Raw genomic sequence first — 21,569 nt, 5'->3', positions numbered from 1 at the left:
GTGCCAGTGAGTGGGATAGATAGTAAGTCCTACAGGAATGAGGACTTGGAGAAGGCAGAGCTTGAGTGAGGCCATAATCACCGAATGGTTTTGGAAACGCGGGGTAGAAGGAAAGGCTGTTCATTTCCTGGGAAGAATAACAGACCAAGCAAGGTAGAGAATTCACAACTTAGACCAGTCCGGCAGAGCTGTTGCTGGAAAGAAGCAGGACATTAGCCCTTGTCTGGCTAGGTATTGTCCCCGTCTAACTTCACACAGCTCAGGTGCTTCTCCCATGCTTCCCTGAACCTTGTGTACTCTTAGACTCAAGCTTACTTCTTTTTAAAAAAAATTCTTTTTAACGTATGCTAATTATTTATTTGCATTATAAGCATAAAGCAGAGCCTCTCAAACTCGACTTTTTTTTGACATTTTAGGCTGGATTACTCTTTGCTGGGGGGGTGGACACCTGGGGGTGGAGGTTGATCCACTTGGTGCCAGGAGTTCCCTATCTCTCCCCACCCTGTCGGTGACAATCACATGTGTCTCCCGTGACTGGTAAATCTGCCGGCCTCAGCTGCCAATCCTTTTTACCCAGGTCTCCACCATATCAGGGCTATTTGGAGTGTGGTCTCCTGACCATTGCTGTTACTAGGCCACCATGAGCTAAATATTGAAAGTGAGAATTGGAACTTAGAAACATGTAAGGCAATTTAACATTGCTATAGTGCTTTTATAATATTTGGCAAAAATACTGGCCTATAATGGGTTAGAAATTAAAAAGAAAAAAAATCTTGGGCCTTAACATAGTTTGAAAAGCACTGCCCTACATAAATATTTGCTAAATGAATGAAATTTTTTGAACAAATTATTATAATGGGAATTCATTGGGGACTTATAGCAATGGAATGAAGCAATTAAAATTAATATTTTGGGATAATTACTATGGTTATTCTGCTTGAGAGGATTGCTCTGGGGAGGAGGTAAATTGTCCATTTGTGTGGTGCTTAGAACCTGGATTCGGGGTAGCAATGGGAATGGGAAGGGAGAAAAAGTTATGAAAAAGATCAGAAAGCCAAAATGGACAGACTTTGGTGATTAGCTTCTGTGGGTGACAGAATTGGAGGTGAGTCTTAGTTCTCAGTGAGAAAATGCTGGAAATAAGGTGAGGAGGACCTAGTTTGGGGGAGTGGGAATATCACTGCATAAATCTTCACTACCAAGGAATAAAACAGACCCTAAATGGAAGGTGGAGAGGGAGGGCTGCTGTCCCTGCAGGTAGCTTCAGTCACTGCCTGTGTGTGAGATCTGCACTCTCCACCACTCTCTCTGGAAACAGTCTCTTCACTTGGTTTCTTTTCAAGGGTTTCTGATTTTTCTTCCACCTCCCTGGCTGTCCCTTTTCTGGCCCCTTTTAGAGGACTTTTCTGTCCTCTTGGGAGTTCCCCAAGAGTCTGTCTAGCACCTCCTATTTTCCCCACTCAGGAATTATTCTCTCCCAAATTGATCACATCCATTTCCGTAGCGTCACTGAGTATCTATGTTGTTAACCCTCCAATATACATATTCTATCTGTTTCTGTTGGGAGCTCTGGATTTTCACCAGCGTGACACACTGGCTAGCTCACGATCACACAGTGAGTTCAAAGTTGAACTCACTCAGCTCCCCCCTCCAGCTCCCCAGTCGTGCTGCCCCTCTGCTTTTCCTCTCTGGACTCTGCTCTTCCCCACACCTCACATTTCCAGGCAGCCACAGACTGGACTGTCTGTCCCGCCACAGATCTCGGCTCTGTCCATTCTCCATCTTTCCCCCGCACTACCTTCCTTCGGGACAGCATTATCTCTTGCCTGAATTGTTCCCTAAGCCTGCAGCCTTGCCCTTCTCTAATCCATTCTCCACACTGTAACTGGAGCGATTTTTATAAAAAGGCAAGTCTGATCCTGTCACTCCACCGGTTAAAACGCTTTAGTCGCTCTCCTTAACTCCTTCCATGGCTTACAAGCCCTATGTGGTCTGGCTCCTGCCAGACTTTCCCGCCTCCTCTCTCCGTCTGTGCCCCCTCCCCCATGCTCTGGGTTCCAGCCAGCCAGTGCTATTTCCAGTTCCTCTAATTTGCCATGCTACTGTATCTTACCTCTATTTCTGAGGATATTTTTCATCCAACTCCTGTTCATTCTTTAGACCACAGCTTTGATCTCCCTTCAGTGCTCCTGTATGTTCCAACAGTTCCATGTGTTCTTTCGTACATTATTACATTGTAATAGAATTGCTTATTACATGTCTGTATGCCTTTCCACCACCCCTCCGTGCCCCTACCCCTGCACCACAATACAAATTCACAGAGGAAAAGACCTTGTTTATTTAGTCACTAGTTTATTTTCTGCTCCTAGTATGGTGCCTGGCTCCTGGTGCCTGGCTCTTTTTTTTTTTTTTTTTTTTTTTTTTTAATAGAGGCATGTTTTCTTTCTTTCTTTCTTTATTTGTTTGTTTTGTTTATACATGCACTGGGTACAGTCAGAAGCGCGGGAGGGTGAGAGAATTCACCAGAGCCAGAGCGGGGAGCAGAGCAGGCAGAAGGACCGAAGTACACTGCTGAGGGGAGCAGCGGGGAGCAGCGGGCGGCAGGAGAGGTCTGCGCGCCATGCGGTACCCTCCTCCGGTGGCCGGGGAGCAGCCGGGGATCGAACCGGCGCCGCAGAGGCTGCGGGCAGCTTCGCAACCCAGCGCTCAACCGCTGCGCCACCGGGGAGGCCCCTGGTGCCTGGCTCTTAACATGAGTTTTTAGGACATGAATAAATGCCAAGAACTTGCTTAGTCTCGGTTCTAGAACACTTAGACAGTCAGAGCCAAGTCTGCCCTCAAGATGCTTCCAGTGTGTTTGGGAATTACAATAGATTTACACATCCCAGAGCAGTACTGTGCAAGCATAAGCCTGCTGTGAATTAATTTCGCATGGTAGGCCTCTGGGGGAAGCGGCAGGTGCATGGAAGGGGGGAGACCAGAACCATGTCTTTGAAAAGTCAGAGCAGGTGCGCTTATATTCATTACTAAATCTATGTGGATCTCTTAGATTCTTTATTAATCCAGGAAAGACCTCTTATAGTGATCCTAAGTGAAAGTCATCTCCAGAAATAAGAAGGAAAGGGCATTTTTGCCTAGGCATTTGTCACCCACCATGCACTTCATGGGGAACTGCTATCCTTGCACAAAGGTGCTGTAATGAGCATGTTCACATTTAAGGGCATGGTGTCAGCAGTGCGTGTGTGTTTGTGTGCATAGTGCATTTTCTATTTTAAAAATTATGAGAGTCATGCATCCTAGTAAAATAAAATAGATATGCAGAGTAAAAAGTGAACTCTACCTCCGCCCCGGTTTCTTTCCCTGGTATAAAGGGAGCTGCTGTAAAGAGATTGGTGCAAATCTTTTCACACCTTTTCCTAAGCACTTACATCCATATGCCTTTTTGACTGTGTGTACTCAGGGGAGAGTTATTTTCCTATTGAATATTCAAATAGGCTCAGACTAGTCACTGTTCTGTGCCTGTTTTTTTTTTTTTTAATTTAAGACTTATTTAGTAGTTTAACAGTGGGCTTTATTCTATGAAAGAACATAGAGATAACTTTTATTTTTTATTAAAAGATTTATTTATTTATTTATACACTGGGTACAGTCAGAAGCACGGGAGGGTGAGAGAATTCACCAGAGCCAGAGCGGGGAGCAGAGCAGGCAGAAGGACTGAAGTACACTGCTGAGGGGAGCAGCGGCTCAGCAGGAGAGGTCTGTGTGCCATGTGGGACCCTCAACGGTGGCCGGGGATTGAACTGGCGCTGCAGAGGCTGCGGGCAGCTTCGCAGCCCAGCGCTTAACCGCTGCGCGACCAGGGAGGCCCAACTTTTATTTTTTAAAAGGTAAACAGTATTAACATTATATTCAGATAAATCCTGTACTGGTAAATTAGCATCTCATGCTCAGCAGTAAGAAGGCTCGTGGGCACACCAAAGAGTCTGGTAACACTTACGACTGGTTTGGCCCTGGATTTCTTAATGCTTAAGGTCTCTGAGCCCTAAACTCTCCCAGCCTTGCCACCCTCTCCTGCAAAATTTACTTTGTAAGTTTATTGTCGGGGTAGCGTTAATGCACATAAATTTTCCGACTCGGTACTTGACTCACTATAAACTCCATAAATGATAGGTGATTGGTATCATATTGCCAAAAGTTACTTTTATAGCTCTGTAAAAGGCAAAAAATCTTTAATCCCTTCTCTTTAATCAAATGTTTAGGTATACTTTCTTATCTTCAACTTCAGTGGCTGTTGAAAATAGTTAACGCCTTAGATTATCCTCTTATGCTGTTTTGTAATTACCCATTTTGAACAGTGTTTGTTGATAAGGTAGTCAAGGGGACACTTAGAAATATTTTTTCTTTATTTGTGAACTCATACTTGGGCTGATTTATATTTACTTTTTATCACATTCCATCAGAGAGAAGCTGATAAATGTTCTACCGCTTCTATAAATCTTGTCAGTTTCTTGTATGTAATATACTGACTTGGAAAAACAACCATCATCTTGATAGACACAATAGAGAATAGGATGTTGGAGGAAAGGGATGTGGAAGAAAGAATTAGCAACAACCTTAGTTGCTCATTCTCTAACTGCCCGTAACGTAACACACTATTATTTGGGAGGATAATTCTATCATGATTCCACCAAGACTTTTCTCAGAATTCTATATGGTTTGTCACTTGGAGCAATCTATTTTTGAAAATATGTTGATAATTTCTAAAAAGTAACCTTACAGAAAACATGGAGTTTGCTTTTTTAAATAAGTAAGGGCATTCTTTCAGGTTCCTCAAAGAAGTTAGAGTAGACAGCAGTAAATTCCTTCTACCTACCATTTTACTAATAGTGTAAATTTTGACATTGAAAGTTACTGAGATACTGTATCCAGTACGCAAAGATATTTTTCTGACTTCGAGTTTTTCACTAACACCTTTGTCTTAAATATTAGCATCTTTTCTCTGGGCAGGTGATAGTTTGAGTTCTATTCTTATTTCAAAAGTGACTGAAAACTGATATATATGAAGGTACATACCTCTTCAGCTTGAACTTCTATACTTTTTATACATGTATTTACTGGAATTTATCCACAATGATATAATTTTTTAGAAGTGCTTTGATTTTTTAAAATCTACCTAGAGTCCTGTCATCAGGGAGAAAACTTAGCAAGACTTAAGAGCCTTTTGGTAATGAATGGTTACTATAGGATAAACCTATAATTAGTATGCAGCTAATCCACACATTAGATATATTCAGTCAAATCTCAAATATACGTAGGAGAATTATCCAAATTGCAGATTATTAGTGCATTCCAGGGACATTTCCATGGTGACCCACAACTGCTTTTTTGCCTGACACTTTTCCTGTGTTACCGGACTTCTCTTTATTGGTTCTTGGTTTTCTGTCTGCTACCTGATTATTTGGCTTTCTCTGTGACTATTTAGGCAACAAATTGAGACTGTGATGAGCTTAGAAAAACGGAGACAGGAAAGACTCATTTAACCGAGTCACACATTCTCTGCATTCTGATTGTTTTTTATTTGACTAAAGGACATAGAACTCAGCTGTTCAAAATTCAGATTTGTCTTATAAGTAGTAATGATTCCAGGTGGGATACTCTGTTAACATAAGGAGAGAAAGATAGATTATTGCAACAGTCAAAAAAAAATGGAATACTTTTTTTCCATTTTATCTAAAAATGAATTTTTAAAAAATTAAATGAGTTGAACTTATATTTGAGTAATTGTATTTTTAGCAACTCCTAAGAATTTGAGTTTGAAAGATCATTTAGAAAGGTAAACAGAAACATAATGGAAGACATTGTTTACATTTATTACTTTCATTATCCAGTCCTTTCTCAAACATCATTTGCCTTTCTTACTGTTAGGCCCTTTGCTTTCTGCTCTTAGATTGCTGCTGTCAAGGTATGAAATTTTCTCAAGAGGATTTTCACCCATTTTGCACTATCCAGTGCTCCTGTTTATGAGATAATCAAAAGCAGACTTAACTACATTAAGGTAGCCATATATTTGAATCAGAATTAGACTGTTAAAATCCACATTTTCCAAATTTACTTAAACTTATCTGACACACACTGAGATACATCTATTAACATCCCAAGGAATTCTAGTTTAAGAAATGCTGATCTTATCGATGTCATTCTTACTTTATAAATGAGGACACTTGGGGCCCCAGGAGAGTCAGCAATTTATTTAAGCTAAAGTCACAGTAGGGGCTAGACACCAGTCTGGTGCCCTTTAGTTTCAGCTACTTGAAATGATTTGTTATTTCAGATTTTACAACTTGGTTGTGGAGACACATTTCCCATTCTCTCGAATGAACTTCACTATTTTCTGGAGTCTGATTCAGAGAGCCTCTCCCTGCCTTTCGATCCCTTCATGCTCTCTGATGGGCCTGCAGGAGGGTTCAAGGACAATGCTTTTTTTTGTATTTTTAAATCTGCTCTTTATCTCAACTGCTTTTTAGGGCCTCTTAGATTTATGTTTATGAAAAACTTTTATTAGTTATTATAATTATAGTAATGCATGTCCATTATTTCAAAAATCCATATAAGTAAAAGAAAGAATAAGATAATCACTCAATCTGAAAAAGTCCCTGAAAACTCCTGTTAATATTCTGGAGTAGGGACTCCCTGGTGGCGCAGGCGGTTGAGCACCACGCTGTGAAGCTGCTGGTAGCTTCTGCAGCGCTGGTTTGATCCCAGCCGGCCAGCAAGGGTCCCACATGGCTCAGCAGACCTCTCCTGTTGTGCCTGCTGCTCCCCTCTTCAGTGTATTTTCTCGGTCTGCCTGCTCTGTTCCCCACTTTCTCTCTGGTGAATCCTTTCACCCTCCCGCGCCTCTGGCCTGTACCCCGGTTCTTGTGTAAATGAATAAATAAATCTTTAAAAAAATATTCTGGAGTATACCATTCTATTAATTTTTGCTTTGTGTGTGTGTGTATAAATATATGTACACATATACATGCACATATGCAAATGTACACATTTGTTTTGGTTTCTATATGCATTGATTCTTCATCTCTATGTTGTATATATAAATACATAAATTTGAAGTATGTGCTTTGAATTATATACATATACTTCACATATAAATATGAGGGGGGGTGTGTGTGTGTATGTATATATCTATATCTATCTCCTGAAAGCTAAATATCTTTGCCTCTATATATATTTAGGATCAATTCCTGGAAATGGAATTGCTGAATCAAAGGTTATTCATAAGCTTAAATTTTTTTGTCACATATTGTCAAGTTTAGACTTCCTTTTTAAAAAATCAAAATGTCATATATATGTAAGTCAATCATCAAGTGGGTTCTACAGAAAGCTGCAAATATGAGAAATATCATGGTTTAGTGAAACTGGGGGACAGGGTGTCAAAAGACGGCACCTAGTGTTAGATTTGTCACTGACTGTGGCTTTTGAATCTGTTTCCTCATGTGTAGAAGGATGAAGCTGTAAATTAGGAGTGGAGATGCTTCTGGAAGTGTTCACTGAATGCCTCACTTCAGTGAAATGTGAGGTTTACACACAGACTCTGGCAGAGAAGCTCCCATTAGGTGCTCATCCTCCAAGTTTCAGCTTGTTGTCGCTCTGGAAAATTTGTCACACATGTATCCTCCCTATAGAAGTAGTATTTTCCCTTTTTGGCTTCTTATAGCCCTTTATTTTTCTATATAATTGTGTCTTTGATTTTTAATATTTAGCTACTTATGATTATCTTATTTGTCTCCTGAAAGAACTCTGCTTAGGCCTCCCTGGTGGCGCAAGGGGTTAAGCATCACACTATGAAGCAATCCACAGCCTCTGCAGCACGAGTTCGATCCCTGGCTGGCCAGGGAGAAACCCACATAGTGTAGCAGACCTCTCCTGTCTCGCCTGCTGCTCCCCCGAGCAGTGTATTTCATCAGTCTACCTGTTCTGTTACCCGCTCTGTCTCTGGTGAATCCTCTCACCTCCCTGGCATCTCTGGCCTATACCCCAGTTCTCGTATGCATAAATAAATAAATCTTAAAAGAAAAAAAACAACTCTCCTTAGCATAATTCTTGGGTATATAATAGAGAATCAGTAAATATTTATGGACTTAGGTCTTTCTGGAGAGACCTGAGAACTAGCTCTTTTGGTCCCCAGCAGATAAAGCAATGAACCTAGTCTTCTCCCTGCAGAGCACTTTTTCCATTCTGAAGAGGCCTCCATGTTTCTTTGGTTTTAGAAGTTGTTACAAAATGAAGCTCTTCTTTTCTGATATTTTTCTATTCAGTAACACAGTGGTTCTCAATCTTTGGTGTGCATGAGAATTTTTGGAGTTTAAAAAAAGAAAACAGATTTTCAGGCTCTCCTTCAAGTCTCTTGAATCAGATAGACTCAGGTGAAGCTGAGACCAGTGCCTTAAGCAGCTCAGCTGTTCCTGGGGTTTTAGCTTTGGCATCCGGCAGGTTGGTGTTCAGGTCCCAATTCTGCCACTTACCAGCTGGTGTCACAGGAGAATGCCACTTAACCATTACTAGCCTCAGTGTCTCATCGCTAAAAGAGGGCAAAAATAATACCTAGCTTAAAGGGCTTTTTAAATGATTACATAAGAGAATATACTAAAGCATTTAGTTAAAGGAAGGATAAAAATCCCTTCCAAAGCTGCAGTTCTAGCCATGATTTGTATTTCTTGCGTTTTCCATGCATTATTTATTCATTTCTTTGTAAAATATTATTCTTCAACTTTTAGAAGTTAATAATCTCATTATAGGAAACTGGAAAACATAAGCAAAGATCTGAAAAAATCATGCACAATCTGAAGCAATTTATACTTCAGCATGTCCTCCCAGTCCTGTATGTATATACACATTATACATAGTTGAGTATACTTTTCTTTAACAAGGTTGAGCTCAGATAGAACATATCATATTTTTTTCACATATCATGAATATTTACCAGTGTCCAAGCCCCAAAACCCTGAGTATTTTGATAATCAAGTATAATAATTCCATTCTAAAGTATAATAATTCCATTGCATATAATACAAATGAAGCCAAAGATATATTTCCTTATCTTTCACACAGACAAAAACATCTTTCACCAGACAGCAACATCCAAAAAGACAAGGCAGCAGACCTCTGTAGATATTGGTAAATGTATGTTAAATATTTAATACCCAATTTAAAATGAGACACAGAACAGTAGAGTAAAATAATTATGCTTCTTAGACAGTGTGTATCAAATCTATACCATTAAAATGTTAAGTAATAATACTTATCATTATAATAAAATATTAGCAGATGTAATATTTTCATTTGTTTAACAGTGTATTCATATAGTCAGAAGACATGTACATATATATCTACAGTTATCAGACTGTAAATATGAGCATATTTTATATATCCTTTCTCTTCCCCTTCTTTCTTGTTTTTTAAAGATTTTTATTTATTTATTTATGCATACTAGAACTGGGGTGTAGGTCAGAGGTGTGTGGGTAAGAGGATTCACCAGAGACAGAGTGAGGAGCAGAGCAGGTGGATCTACTGAATTACACTGCTGAGGGGAGCAGCAGGCGAAACAGGAGAGGTCTGCAGTGCCATGTGGGTCAGCTCCCTGTTCAGGATGGAACTCAGAGATGGAAGGAACTCAGCTGCAGGGCTGTCAATAGTTTGATAACTCTGAGACTTTAACCCCTGCGCCACCAGAGTGGTACCTTTATTGACAGTGGATGAGCCTACAGTGACCCATCATGATCACCCAACTGTGAAACTGAAGTTTCATAGCTTACATTATGCTTTACTCTTGGGTGTGGGCAAATTTATAGTGACACGTAGCCATCATTACAGTAACAGAGAGTATTTTCACTGTCCTAAAAATCCTCTGCGCTCTTCCGCCCCCTCCCCTCACTCATGGCATGCCCTGATTTTTGTTGTCTGTTTCATAGTTTTGCCTTTCATAGAATGTTGTTTAATTGAAATCATACAGGATGTAGTCTTTCTAGATAGACTTCTTTCACTTAGCAATATGCATCGAAGGTTCCTTCGTGTCTTCTCATGGTTTGATAGCTCATTTCTTTAAAGCATTGTGCTATAGTTCGTGATGTACCACGGTTTATTTACCCATTCATCTACTGAAAGACATCTTGGTTCCTTCCAAGTTTTGTCAGTTATGAATAATTATGAATATAGCTCCTATAAATACTCATGTGCAGGTTTTAGTGTAAACATAACTTTTGAACTCCTTTGGGTAAATACCAAGGAGTATATTATTGGATAATATACTCCAATAAACATATATGGAGTATAATATATAATAAACATATATAATAACATATATGGAAAATATATGTTTAGTTTTGTAATCAGTTGCCAAAGTGTCTTCCAAGTGGCTGTACTATTTTGTATTCCCACTAGCGATGACTAAGAGTTTCTGTGGTGCATATCCTTGCCAGCATTTGATGTTGTCAATCTTTGAATTTTGCCCATTCTGATAGGTAAGTGGTGGTATCTGATTCTTTTAATTTGCATTTCCCTGATGACATCTGATGCAGAACTCTTTTCATATGCTTATTTGCCATCTGTATATCTTATTGGGTGAAATATCTACTAAGATCTTTGGCCCATTTTTTATTTGGGTTGTTTGATTCGTTATTGTTGAGTTTTAAGGATTCATTGTGTATTTTGGATAACAGAGCTTTATCAGATGCCTCTTTTGCAAATACTTTCTCCAAGTCTGTGACTTGTCTTTTCATTCTCTTGACATTGTCTTTCACAGAGCATGCGTTTTTAATTTTAATGAAGTCCAGCTCATCAATTATTTCTGTCATGATTCATGCCTTTGGTGTTGTATCTAAAAAACCATTGCCATTCCCAAAGTCAACTAGGTTTTTATTCTGTTATGTTCTAGACATTCTGCAGTTTTGCATTTAACATTTATACCTGTGATTCATTTTGTATTAATTTTTGTGACGTGTATATGGTCTGTCTAGATTAAAATGTTTTTGCACGTGAATGTGTAGTTATTCCAGCACTATTTATTGAAAAGACTGTCTTTGCTCCTTTGTATTGTCTTTGCCTTTTTGTCAAAGATCTGTTGGCTATGTATTGTGTGTGTGCATTTCTCAAATCCATGATTAAATACTTCTGTTTTTTTTTCCCCTTGCCTTGTGTTTTGGGTCATTCCTTTTTTTCTTCTCCATAGCTTTGATAAATTACACTTTAGCTTCTGCAGTAGCTTCTTTTATTATCTTCCTAGCCTTCAGTCTTCTTCCTTCCAATCCTGGAGTATTTATTTCTAAACTCATTCTCTTCCAAAGCTAACTGGTTTTATTGGAGAATATCAAAAGAATTGTATAATCTCAGTATTTGCAAGGAATCGTAAGAGTTATTTAGTTCATACGTTTGTCTTTTGATTGAATATTCTCTCCATTTCTGCTGAACAACTTCTGCCAAATTCTTTAGGTTAACTTGAGTTCCTCCAATGAAAGGAAAATCATTCTCTCTGAATGTTGATTGCATTTTTTTGTGCTTAACTATAGGTTAAATTTGAGTTTTCCCTATGTTAAGATGAGATCTGCCCTTGTAGCTTCTACTGCAAGCTCTATCTCTCCCCCTAAGAATATACGGAACAAGGACAAGGGGCTTCCCTCTGAAGCCCCTTTAGGTATGTGAAGGAAGCTATTCGTACAGACCTAAACTGCCCCAGATTCATCTTTTGTTGAAGCTAAATCTCCCATATGTTGGTTCCTTCAGTAAATTCTTTTAGAACTTGATTTTTAGCCCTTTACTATCTTGTTCACATTTCTGTGAACTTTAACATTTGTTTATACTCATCTTAAGTTATGAAACCCTGAAATCAGTTACTACCAGTGTGGTCCCTATTGTAAAATAGACCAGAACTATACCTCCCTTGTTCTTTGAACCCATCAGTAGTCTTTTAATACAGGTTGAAATCGCATCAACATTTTTGATATCCACAGTCTATCTGGACTCATAATGCATTTACTCATGTGTAAAAGCCCCAAGTCATGTCTCAGAAAATCATATCTCCCCTGGTTATACTCAAGAACAGAAATCTTACATTTTTTCTTGATAATTTTCATCTTGTTAGAATAGTTTTTTGCTGTTGAACAGCTATAACTTGTCAAAGACTAAAAAGTGTGTTTTTGTCAGCTCATGATTTAATTGAGACTATTAATCATATACACTAAATAAAATAAAAATCTCATAACTCTTAGAAGATGCCTTACTATAGTTGTAGCTGATGATGTTTGTCAAAGTGTCCTCTCACCTGCATTAGAACCCCCTGGGTGGGAGGCGTGGTAACTATTCAGCCTCTTCAGCTTTACTCCACACTTAGTGAATTTGAATTTCTAGAAGTAATGCCTGAAAACTTGCATTTGAACAAGCATCTTTGGACATTTGGTGCCATTAAAGTTTAACAACAGCTAACTATAAATACTGAAGAATAGAGATACAGTCAGAGCTAGATAGATGGTCTTAACAGAGGTAACCATGAGTAAAGTTAGGTGGCATTAATGAAGGAGCTATTTCCCAAGGAACAGAAGAGCATGAAATGTTAGAGCGAGTAGAAGTCCCAAGTGTAGGAAGAGAAGGAATAAGTTATCTGTTAAGAGAAGAGAAGATCCCTATCTCATGAAGCAGAGGCCTTAAGAGCACAAGTGAGAAGAGTTTAACATTAATGGACAGAGGAAAACGAAGAAAGGAAAAGCTGTAAAGTTCTGAAACCAGCCAGGAAACGTGCTGCCAGGTGGCAGCAAGGCAGGACCTGCTGCAGGAGCAGCATGATCTTTGTCATCAAGAATTCATGAAATACCAAGCAACACCCTATAAGGGAGTGTAGTAGGGTGGGAGTGTCAGCAAAGATTAGTTTGGAGAGTTGCTACACATATACCATCTTTAGTTCTGGGCTATCTAGTGAGAAGATCTATATTAAGTCTCAGTTGACTAATTTGGAGGTAGACCAGTCAGGTGGTAGGTATCTTGCACAGCTGCTTGGTGCTCTGGGCACAGGCATTTCTCTCGTACCGTAACGGAACTCAGGGTGGTATTTTAAAGTTGGTGGGGCAACAAGTCTCTACTAGACAAAATGATACCCAGAGAATGGATGATCAAAGACCTGACTCAAATGGGGTCAGGAGTTGTGTGTTAAGTCTTAAATATTTCCTTTTCTGAAAGATTTGGTAAGTGCCTAGTTAAGCAAATGTTGGTGATAACTTGTAGACACTGATTGACATCTCCCTCCTAGATTGTGATTTGATGAAAGTCATGCACCACATTCCCATAGCATGGCTAGAAAATTCAAAACTGTGTCTTAGAGTAAATATTTGTATCATGCTACTAAAATGATAGGTTGAACAGAAGCAGGAAAGTACTCAAGATTCCAGAAGTTAGAATTACGCATACTTTAAAACAAAAGATTAAATAGTAATACAGATTTGTGAATTGTATTTTCTAAAAGTGCATATACATTTGAAAATAAGCATTCAAATCTGGTTTGCACAACTGCAGAGAAAAGCTTGCAAGACTTGTGAATAAGTCCTGACTTGCCATTAGTCTGTTGATAGCCTCCCTCTTTGGCAAACATAGCATATCTGTCTGTATTTGAAGTAGAAGCTACTTGGGATTCCCCCTTTAAACACCAACTATCGTTCAAAACCTACTTCACACATTTCTCTCTCTTTATAAGATCATGTTGCCCACAAAATGAATTATATATTCCTTATCCTGATGCTAATTTGACAGATATCACTTCTAATTTATTATCATTCTGCTCACTCTTGTGTAAAATTAGTGTTTGCTATAATTTTTTCCTCTTTTAGATACCTAAAAGTTGGCTGACAATTTTTCATCAGTGCAGCTGGTTTTGAAATCATCTGACGAAAATAAAGAAAATGCTCTTTAAAATAGAAGAACAGAGCAAACACAAACTTGTTACTTTTTTGCATCATGTTTTAAAAGATTATAAATAATAGGCATTACTGTTCTTTCATTTTATTGCAGAAGTAAAGCTATGTATTTTTCATTGAGGTATTTCAAGAAAAATATGACAATTAGTATATTAGCTATCATAATATTTTCACTATCATTTCATTGGTGGGGCTGGATAGACTGTCTTATAGTGGCTAAGACCCTATATAGTCTGTTTATACTTTTAGATCAGAAATCATTTCAAGTTTCAAGTATACACCTTAAAACCTATTAAAGTTATCCCCAGCAAAATTTGTATGATTACAATCACTGGATATCAAGACCTGGAGCTCAAATAATATTCCAAATTTTGTATATTGTTGGAGAATTCTAATTCAAATTAAAGCATTTCTTGAAGTTAGGTGAGAAGGCATGTCATGGAACCCATCCAAACTAAGAGGCACAGGATGGGATGTGGTAATCCAGTATTTGCAAATACCCTTTTGGGTGAAGTGCCGAGAAATAGCCCCAGTTCTTCCCAGTAGAACCAAGTCATCCCAGGTGAGCGCCAGCAGGGCAGGGTGTGTGCTGCCTAAGAAAGGGGAGTGGCAGCTTTCTAATATCTGGCAGTTAGGGACTATGAGTGTGGTTACAACTGGGGAGATAAGGGGAACTTTGGAAAAGAAACCTATTTATGATAGAACAAGAAGGGGGAGAAGGTTATAGAAGGTGTGTACATATGGAACTGATAATCATGATAGCTTTTATGGCTGGGCTAATATTGACCCTAAATGAGCATGGAGAGCTTGAAAAATAGATGAACCAAATGTATAAGGCATAAGAGAAGCAGGCAGGATTGACTCTGCTAGTAATCCACCTGGAAGAGAGAAACTGAAGCTGCGGAGAATCCTGACTTACTGAAACAACAGTGAAATCTTTGTAAAATTGCTGTGGGCCAGCTCATTTACTGCTGTGCTAATTTGGAGCTTGAGGTTCATCAACGGAATGGGTACTGTCATTTGCAATGTTCAAGTGATAATAGTGTTAGAGCAGTAAGGGGTCAGATGGTCACAATAGACCATCCCAGAAAAAAATTTCATAAGCAAATGGTCACTTATTTTCAAGTCATCTTGTGACTTGATCTAATTTCCTCACTGTTGGGAGTCTGGTTTCATTCCACCACTCAGCTTCAGCAACCTGATAAAAAATAACTGAATATTAATTAATAGCCAATATTTATAAGCTCTTACTCCATGCCAGGAAGTATGCGAATGCTTTATGTGCATTATACTTCCTTTTTTTTGTGCATTATACTTTGAACCCTCATAATAACCTCCCGAGGTAGCTGCTGCGATCATTTCTAGCTAGTAAGGGGAAGAACTAGGATTTGAAACCAGGCAGCTGACTCCAGAGCCCCTACTTTGAACAATGTGCATAAAAGTAAGTTTATTTAATCCAAAAGACTCTCCTTTATTCTGAAATTATGTCCATTCTACCTTCTGATATTGAAATACATTGTCTTATATGAAATGGTGGTGATAGAAGGTAACAGGTTTGATATTTTTGGTTTAAGAAGACCCTACCTTGCAAAATGAAAATAAAGTAACCCAATGATGGCACATTCCCCCAGTTTAAAAGAGAAAAAGTTCTGCTTGTTTGCAAGAGCCAAGTCTGAGAACCACTGGTTAGAAAAGCATGGCTCTTAGTATTTTTAATGTTCTCTTGAGATTTTTCACTTGATTTATTTCCTAATGCCTTTAATCCAATCAATCGTTACTTATCTGGCACCTGACCACAAATCATACTTTTATCCTTCTGACAGATATCTGTTGTGAAACATAATTAAAATGCAGCTTTGTGGTTCATTTTCTAGGAAGCCATTAAAATACTTTATGACAAAGGGTCTAGAATGAGATACAAACAAGACTTATATTAAATTATATACAGAGTATAGTTTTATAGGGAAGTATCAGTGTCTTGTTCACTTAAATCCTTAAATCATAAACTAGAGCTTCATCATTTGTTATATTTCTTTGGCACTTTATATTATTTCTACTTTTAGTGTTATTATTACATATTGACATATTAATAAAATTAATACTTTTCATTATCACTAACCTTTGGAGAACAAAATGAGGGAAAATAAGATTTGACCTGCCAGAGAAAGGAATGAACAGGGGAACCAGATAAAGAAGCATAGTGAAGTAATTGAAGAAGATGCAAATGGCTTAGAAATGAAGATTAAAGCCTCAAACTTTGTGGGAAATGAAGGACAGGGCCTCCCTGGTGATGCAACAAGTTAAGCACAGTGCTGTGAAACTGTCCACAGCTGCTGCAATGTGAGTTCTATCCCCGGCCAGGGAGCTACCCACATGGCGCAGCAGACCTCTCCTGTGTCGCCCGCTGCTCTTCTCAGCAGTGTACTTCAGTCTATCTGCCTGTCTTTTCCCTGCTCTGTCTCTGGTGAATCCCCTCACCCCCTACACCTCTGGCCTATACCCCAGTTCTTGTATACATAAATAATAAATTAAAAAGAAAAGAAAATGAAGGACAAATCTTGAAAACAAGTTGTGCGATACTTTTGACCTCATACTTTGGGAAAATTATTAATAGATAATAGCGTTGAGCAATAAACATGTTGACTTCAAATTAAACTAATTTAACACTGTTTTTTTAACCTCATATTGCTCATCTTTTTAAGATTCAGTTTTGACCCAAAACCCAATCTTCGCCTAAGGTCAAGATTCTTATGTCAGCTTTGATGAACTTTTTATTTATACAATCGAGAAAATGCCCGCAGCTTTCTGAACACTGTGAGTTGCTTATCTAACTACCACAATGAGGCCGGAATACCTGTGCACTGGATCCAGTTGCTGAGTTCACTTACCAAATGGATATGTCCTCTGAGGCACATCTCCCCATTTCCTGTGCTCCTGTTCTCTAGTGTCATCTCCACTTCCCTCATTTTGTGGATGACCAGGTTTCTACTTCACAGAGTAAAGAGAACCCACCGGGTACAACTTTGGCTTATTTCCTCTTCTCCCTTTTACTTAACTAGTCTCTGAGAAGGTTTCCTTGCAGACTCTCTCCTGAAATCCTTCCTCTCTGTTGCCAGAGTTCTGGAAAATGTGATTTCTCTCTGCTCCTGTTTATACTGCTCAGCTTCCTTTTCCTTCCTCAACCTGAAATTATCTGACCCTGATCTTAAGACCCTGTGGCCCAAATCAACATGAACTTTATGATTTTTAAACCTAGTGTTCTTTTTTCCAGGCTGCAACCTCTGTCTTGCAGCATTTGTCCTTATTGCTATATCCCTCTACTTAAAATTGTGGCTTTTCATGTGCCCAAAGAAGGCATTAAAAAAAATGAGTCAAATTATAATAAAGAAAAAATCAAAATCAACAAGCAACTATAAACCAGAGACACACTGCAGGGGGTGGGGGGAGAGGAGGGATTAGGGTCAAAATAAGGGGGGGTGGAACCGTATGGGGAATATAACCAAAATGAAAATGCATACATTGTGCAAAAATGAAAAATGATGAAAGAATTATATAAAATAAAATAATATATATATATATATATAGAGAGAGAGAGAGAGAGAGAGTCAGTACCTATAGCTTTTCTGAGCCCTGGACACTGTATTTGAATCTCAAATGCCTTATACCCAAAAAGCAAGTTTTGATTTGCTCTCCTCGCACCCTCATCTTGGTCTTCTGGGCTGATCAGTTTCTCCATGCACCCAGGCTAGATATCTCAGGTCATCCTTGCCTCCCTCTGATTTTCATTTGAGCTCTAAACTTTGATGAATATCTCCAACATTTTCCTTTCTTTTTCTACTACTATTTCCTATAACTATTGCTTCCAGTCTCTTGTCTGACTTATTTCGGTAGTATAGTTAGAGGTTTTAAATTTGGATTCCAAGAATAGACCTCCGAGGATCTAAGAATACCTTCAAAATTGTGTGCAAGCTTTTTGTACATGTGCGTTTTCCTAGGGAACCCATTAGACTATTCCATGGGAAAGAAAGTGGGAGAATGAGAGACTGACAATTTTTCTGTTCCATTTCTCCTTCTTCCATGCCTGCCCTTTGCTATTTAGTTTTCTAATCCAGGCACTGATCTCTAAGTAGTAAGGAGTCTTATGAGACTTAAAGGAAACAAAAAAGTAATAGCAATCAGTACAACTTGGCAGTCAGACAGTCTAGTAGCTAGAGATCAGAGGCTCCCAACCTCAGCCAGGCTTTTAATGTCCTAAGAGAAGCTCTGAGAACGCTGGTATAGCAGTAGGGAGGTGTCCTCTTGAGGCCTCTGGACCCATTCGTTCATGTGTTTCCAAAAGACTTGGAAGGATATGAAAGCTTAATTTGGTAAAAATCCAGAGCCAGCCAGTAAGGCAGTGTCCCCAGAAAAGGGTTAAGAACATTCCTCCAACTAGACATCCACCCTCTGATCTTTGTTCTCTAGTCCTTCCTCACCTCTACCCTCAGAGTTAGTTTTTCAACACATATCTCATTGTGCACCTTCCCTGATTAAAAACCTCAAATGTTTTTATGAAACAAATTAAAAACTCCTGGGCATGGTGTCAAGGCCTTCCAGAGTTGAGAACCTGTCAGTCTCACCTTCAGGCACTCCCCTGTTCTCACTTCCAAGACTCCAGCCCACAACAGGTCACTACTGGCTCCTTGGAGAGGACAGCTTCTATGTTCACACACCTCTGCGCCTTTGATCATGGTGGTCTCTCAGTAGGGTGCCATTTCTTTTCCCTGGCCCAGCATGAACCTCCTCTATCCTTCATGACCCAGGCTGAATGCCACCTCTTCCCCCTGTGTCCACTCCAGATTTTCTGCCATCACTCTGGGGAATCAGTCTCTCTTGGCTTGGTTCCAGAAACATTTCAGACATATCTGTGATAATGTCATATTATATTTTAGATAGCCTATTTTTATTTCTATCTTTCCTACTAACCCAGGAATGCCCTGCAGGTAGGGACTGCCTTTTTCAAGTTGTATGCCTGATACCTAGTTTCATGCCTCGTCCAAACAGGAGCTTAATACACTTGGTTGAATGGAACTACTTATGAAATGTTTTCATGACTCACCTAAAATTAGAGACCAATGCTTATTTAATAAGTCAGAATAGACTATTATAATAATGGTAATAACAAAGTCCCATTTCCATTGCTTATTCAAACAACTGCTTCCTTTGTGGAAGTGGATTTTGAAAGTCTTCCCATGTCAATGTATATTTTTGATGTACTTTCTTGACATCCTGAAAGAATTATATTTCTAATGCAGACTAGAGCTGCTATGATATTCTTATTGATGTTATATTGAGTAGATTTTGTCATTTCAGAGATCTATATTATATGTAAGTTTCATCTATTTTTCTGTTAAACTTCACGGTAAAAATTTGTGAATTGTTTATTTTATGAGAGCTGAGGCAATTAATTCAAAACATGAAATCAAGCCTTTTCCATATATAAAAATAGTTATAAAATCAAGATTCTAGTATTTATAATGTGATTTGTTTTGCTAAATTTGCAAAGTCCTAGTTATTACAAATGTGTTTTTAGGTGTTTCGATTAGTTCAGCTATGAAAGAAACACTGTTCCATAAATTAAGATCTTCCAGTAATTTCTTAAAATGGTCTTCTTTCCCTCATTCTCTTTGTGTTTTATAGGAAGGAAATCAACACTTTACTTATTCAGCTATTTACTGAGGGCATATTACATGCTAGTCTTGTGCTGTTTGCAATTCAGGATTGATGAAACAGTACCTGCTCTTGAGTAGTTTACAATCTAATAGAAAAGGTATATAAACAAATCATTGCTACTCAGACCTTGAAGAAAACCCTTCCTTTGAGAGTTGATGTGAAGGTTGAGAATGAATGTGTCTGCTGATAAATTTGTAGATAGGAAACTAAAAGGAGTTTAGGTCTCTTGCTAGTCCCTTTTTTCATTCCCCCAATGTGGAAAGTATGGATCTAGGTCATCTCTACGAATTAATGGCGCATGGTAGCACTTGAGAAGAGATGAGTGGTGAAGATCTGATAATCATTACCAAAGAGAATGGGAGATGAACTTACAAAAACAAGAGGTAGCATGCAGAATTAAGAAAGCAGTGAGAATAGAACTGAAACTGGATAGCATGAAATTGTGAGGATCTCAGCCCATGCAATGGTGTAATTTTCTCTGGCTGGACTCCGTGGCCAGTGGATAGGTCCATAATGCTGTATTGTGTTCAGGGCTTGTAGGGTGGAAGGCCAAGGAGTTGAGAGTCCTTGGAAGAAGATATCGCTTAATATTGAAGGAAATGTGGTTAGGAAGAAGTTGAAAACTGGGAGAATGTTAAGAAATTGGAGGTGAGAATAAGGCCTGGTACTTTATAGGACTACAGGGGAAGCTTAAGGCTTCTCTCCTTATCTCCCTCAAGGATAGTCAAGGGCAAAGACATTTTATGAGGCCTTGGTTCTTGGGAGAGGAATTTACTCTGAATTGAAGAGAATTAAGATTCTAATCCCTACACAAGCCAATTCCCTCTTGTCTAACCAGAAGCACAGATCTCATTACTTTCAAGGATTTAAGAGAGAGTCTTCTTTGACATAAAAATAAAAAGCAGTGACCATACTGGCAAACCAAAGGATCTTCCTCCTCAAAATCTAAATTTTCCAGTAGAGTTGGTTGTGTCTTATGATTGTTTTAATGTGAGTTACTGAATTTGTTGACATAATATTTTCTTAAATACATAATTTTTAAGGCTCTCATTCCCAATGAAGGCAAACTCTTTTCCATAGAAACCCACTTTTTATATTCCATTTCTAGAAACTGTCTTTCACCTGTAGCTTTGAGTATAACACTGAAATCAAATAATTCATCATTTCACAGAGTGCTTCTTTGGTATGGAAACTCATAAGCAAAAGTTATATATCTTAACTGTGAAACTGTTAGAAAGGTGAGAATTCCTAGTGAATTCGCAGAAGCCACAGGCCATCTTACTCTTCAGAAGTGGAGTAAGTGTTCTTTAGCAGTCGCTGAAGAAATCCTGGGGAGTGTAGATCATCCATCTTGCTACTTTGCAGTTGCTAATGATACCTTTAAGGCATTTAGCAATGCTCACCTAGAAAAGAATCAAATACTATTCTTTTGAAAGTTCATCTTCATCTGGGTGGCGCTGAGAACACATGTGCCTGACTTGGCATTAGTCACATGAAGCAGGACATTCAACTTGATCCACAGTCTTAACATCCCTCTGCATCCTGCACCTTCTCTGTACCCATCCCTCTCAGACATGTTGGCCCTTTCTTCAAGTGCTTGTATTGACAGGCAAACCTGTGATTTATATGACTAAGACATAGTTTCCATAGCTGATTATATCATCATAGATTTGTTTTAGGTTAAATTTGCCTAAAAATAGATTTCTTTTTCTCCCTAAGTTTAGAGTGAAGGATAAAGAAAAGCAAGTAATAGTTGCTAAGCATTTAAGCAAAAGAAACATTTTCAGAATGAAAAGTATTTGTCCTAAATGATAGTTCAAATAGACTTTTCCAGAGACCTTTCAGTGGCATCTTCTCCTCCCCGCCCTCAAATATTAGTAGTGGTATAGAAATTGTGTGTGG

At 38.6% G+C, this 21,569-nt stretch overlaps 1 protein-coding gene across 1 annotated transcript in view; it reads left to right on the top strand.

Moving 5' to 3' along the window:
- The window catches only part of NSF (N-ethylmaleimide sensitive factor, vesicle fusing ATPase), a gene marked incomplete at its 5' end in the record, with an annotated part of 136,043 nt that overhangs the window by 49,266 nt on the left and 65,208 nt on the right, over positions 1-21,569 (top strand).

This window comes from Talpa europaea (genome assembly GCF_964194135.1).
Source record: "Talpa europaea genome assembly, chromosome: 7".
In the NCBI taxonomy this organism is placed as follows: Eukaryota; Metazoa; Chordata; class Mammalia; order Eulipotyphla; family Talpidae; genus Talpa; species Talpa europaea.
The sequence above is the reverse complement of the archived record's forward strand: the minus strand, read 5'-3'. Positions and strand labels throughout refer to the sequence as shown.